Here is a 4,404-nt window from a genome sequence, read left to right on the forward strand (position 1 = left end):
GCATCGAACGAGAGCCGAAGTTGTTGTGAAGGCTCAGCACTCTCCACCAAATTATAAAGAGGTTTATTAGCGGCGACGATACTCAACAGCGACAGTCAAGGCGGGGCCGACTCTCAGCGCGAGTTGCGTTCTCTTCGAAACGAGCCGAAGAGGGCGACCCACTAGGAAGTGTTCGAGAGGACGACCCATTACCAAGTTCGATCGCTTCGCCACAATATATATATATATATATATATATATATATATATATATATATATATATATATATATATATATATATATATATATATATATATATATATATATATATATATATCCCCACTCTCCGAACAAGTTGGGACGCCACTGCCGGCCGTCCGGACTAGAGAGAAACACAACGAGCGTCGTGTCACCTTCAAGCCAGGCCGAGATTTTTTCTCGGGGTTAGCGTAAGCGGCGAACGCGGTCTTACGGCCAGGCGAGGCAGGCGCGCGTCCCAGAGCTATCTTTAATGTGGAATAATGCTATGGGCGAGGCCGAGGCTTGGTATAAGGTCGCCACCTCGCGGTGTGTTAAGGCGCTGACAAAACTGCACTTCTATTGGAAATGTGCCGCATGGGACGGACGCGTAGCAACGATGCGTTGCAGGAGCCAGTTGCGGAGGCCACAGTCATGACGCATTACTTGACTTTACCGCTCCCAGACGCCGGCACTATCCCGCCGACCAAGAGCACTGCGAGAGGGAAGTGTGAGATATGAAAGGCGCGCTTGCAAAGCCGCCAAAGTGTGTAACCGTGGCGCAGTGGATAGCGTGCCCGGCCTCTTGTCGCAGACCGAGAGGTTGTAAGTTCGACTCCGAGTGACTGAACCTTTCTTTTTCTTCTAGGTTTTTCTTTGCCATCTGATCGTGTACTTTTTTTCGACGTCATTTCTGTGACGGAAATACGTCACTGGAGCCTTGGCGGATCCCGGCAAAAAACACTTTCGTGTTAAAAGACCCAAACCTATATTTACTGGGTGTTGACGATTACTTTGGGAGTTAATGACGAGAACTTCAGAAAACTTCACTGACTGATGCTGCAACCTGTGCAGGAGGAGTCCGCGATTATTCTTGAAGTGAATACAAAAGCGCTACGAAGTGACATTGGTTAATTTTTAAGCTTTAAACACACTTGCCAAGTTCAATGAATTGCAAAAAGCGGCGCTCCTCGCACATCACTTGCTCTCTGATTTTTTTTTTAAAATAACGATACATACTTTTGCAAATAAAACATCAGGAAGATGTCACGCTATTGTCACATAGGACACACTCCAGACAGAACAGAAAAACTTTAATGAAATATGAATTATTCGTATGGGGGGAGCCTTAGTCCAGGGCCCCACTGGCCTTAGGCGCCCGTTCAAACTACAGTCGGGTACAACCTAAGAGTGAACACAAACTCCATTCCCCCCCCCCCCGCTTCCACAGTACTGCGGCGAGCCTGTGATTCATCTGCAAGGCAGTAGTGCCTGATGGTTGCCGTTCTCACAATAAGTACTTTTTCGCGGCTAATGTAAATACCACACATGTTACAAAATAAACGTTCGTCGTCCCTTGTTACAATGTTACATTTGGCTCAGTATTGAAGTCGTAATCTTTGCTGAAATTTGCCAGGAAGTTCAGGTTTTCAGCCGAAAACCAGCGACACGAATATTTGCCTGTACGGGAAAGTCATGTACTTAGGCGTGCTTGGCGTCACATAAATAAGCAACTGCAATTGGATGGGGGCATTTATGGAAATTCTCTCTCTGTAGGACAGCTATGGCTTTGGGTGGAGCTAACATTTATCGCTTGCTGGTCGGGCAGGTCAGAGATGGACAGTCGCGCCTCCCACTGCTCCAACGTGTGTGTTGGTGCGATTTCTGTGTCTGTCAGCTGTGGAGGATGCTTCGCGCATGTGATATAGTGCGGGACTTCCTCCGGACGACGTTCTATTGAAGTTCCTGACCTGACACACTCCAACCTTCTTTTTTGTCATCGCACTATACACAGGCTTTCTCAGGGGGTGGACCTAGTATCGTGCCCGTGTGCCAATTAATTCGCAGAGACGGTGTCAGCTTTCTCAGAGGTGGACTGCTGGAGAGGCCCAGAGGCTGTTAGAGGGCTCCATGATACCATGTTTCAGCATGTCGTCCGCCTGTTCGTCGATGACACGGCGTTCAGCTCACGCCACGTGGTATGGAGGCTGACGCAGTAGGGTTTAGTAAAACTTCTTGCTGGGCTATTTAAGTACGCAATAAATGGTGCGAAAAAGAATAAGGAAGAAGACAAAGAAAATGACGCCCTTTTTTTTCTTTATCTTGCTTCCGTGGTTGTTGCGCATCTTTTTCACACCAACAGGACTCGTTGATCGGTGTCGGATACGGTGAACTCATCGCCGGCTTCCATATGGCTGGTCGCCGTTTAATGAGGCGCGAAAATTCTTCAGGTCTTTTCCGATCCGTTAGCATTGGGAAGGCGTAAGCTGAGCATCCATGGCGTTAGAGAAGGTGGCCAGGGCCTCGGTTGTAGTGGAAGGAGTGCCAGCGCAAGGTGGAGCTGATGCCATATCATTAAATAAGGGAGAGCGCAATTGACAAGATCCCAGCTTCCCAAGCACTTATAACGGAGTAGGGCTGACAGGTAAGCCGAAGCATTACAAACGTAAATGGCAGCGCCGCCTTTGCAAAAAGTGACGAAGGCAAATGGAAGTAGAAAGCTCCAACAGTTTTGACTAGTCGTGCATTTCATAAAGAAAGCAGATGAGTTCGCGGGAGAGGAACACGGCATAGCGATTATAGTGGCTGAAAAATACGCGAAGTCGAGGTCCAAGGTCGCGAACACTTGAGAAGAATGGCGGTCATGTGGGCCGAAGCGCGGAACTGATGACGCCATTGCGAACGATCGCAGCCGACAAGGGCCTCATTTCAAGAAAGGAAATTCCGCGAAAGAGTGACTCGTCCAAGAAACGGGAAACGAAGAGTTCGAAGGCATACATGACACCTTGAATGAAGGCGCGTGCAGTGCCCTATGCTGAAGGCCCAATTAGTTGTGAAGTAGCCGCGCGTAAAGAGTGACGTGTGCAGCTGCACAGGTGCACATATTGTAGTCGCGTAGTTTCGCACCTGATGTGGTAAACTGCGTAACCTGTGGGTGCATTAAAGCTGCTCGCACAATGCAAGCAGCTTTGTAACATATCGCTGCCATCATTAGCAATAAAAGCATCAACAGGACTTTATATCGCCCGATGAGTCACGTGCACAGCTACGTAGGTGAAAACGTTGCATGACAGACGCATAGTATTACATGAGGTCATTAGGGTGGCTTGTTGGGCAAGTTGGTACAGAGTTCTTCGTGAGGAAATGCCATTGATTTGTTGTTCTTCATGAGGAAATGCCATCGTTTTGTTGTTTACGTCTTCATCGAATTAAAGTCAGTTGTTAGTCCAGCATCCTACCTGTTCCTGTGTCCTTTTTCTTGGCTCATTTTCGTCTGCTATTTTTTTGGTGCTGCTGGCATTTCCTCGCGAAGATTTCCTCGCGAAGGTAACTGCGCAAACTAATTAATGGGCGTCTTAAAGCTGCCCGCCCATTAAAAGGGGCTCAGCCGCGATTCAACATCATCGTCATCAAGAGCAGCATTAACAACTTTGCCTTGTATTTGTCTATAGTATAACACCATGTGTCACGACCTAGGAAGTGGGCAGTACGTGAGAGCTTTGAGGATGTCCAACCTAATTAAGGGTCTCTGCCACAACGCATCACCAGCTGTCCGGACATAGCATTTTCTATGGCCTTGCTAACACGATGCTTTAACGCTACCCATCCACTTCAGGCTACGCCAGAATTCATCATCGTCACCAGTGCCAGCGGCCTGGCCATGACTTTCTTTATGGCCGTGTTGGTGCGGACGCTTTATTAGCCTCTACAGCAGAGGACAGCCATGACCCTCCGAGGCCGCGATCTTGTCGTGATCTTATGCGGATTTTGCGTTTATAACAAGCAAAGTTTCCTTAGCCGCAAACTGAATACCCTTCGCAGCATACGTTTTGGATCACGATGCACCCCTGTGAACATTTTGATAATGTGAGCACCATAAACCAGCGCTTTCCATCATGAGTACTTGTAGTGAGCGCACTAAATGACCTTACGACGCATCGTCGAAGGTTGCTCCTCAAGCTTACGCTGTGGCTGTGCTGCGTGTTCCGGGCAGGCAGAAGGTTTTTCTCTCTCTTTTTTTTTGGCGCTGCTCCCCTTAAAACATTGAACGTGGACCATGCAATCTAAGCACGCCTTCGGATTCACTCCTCTAAGTGTGGGGGATCTATTTGTACAGCTTATTGTTAAAGTGTGTGTTCCTCGTCACCAAATGCCACATCCTATTTCGCCCACAAATAGACCAGGGGA

The sequence above is a fragment of the Rhipicephalus sanguineus genome, chromosome 3 (assembly GCF_013339695.2).
Source record: "Rhipicephalus sanguineus isolate Rsan-2018 chromosome 3, BIME_Rsan_1.4, whole genome shotgun sequence".
Taxonomy (NCBI): domain Eukaryota; kingdom Metazoa; phylum Arthropoda; class Arachnida; order Ixodida; family Ixodidae; genus Rhipicephalus; species Rhipicephalus sanguineus.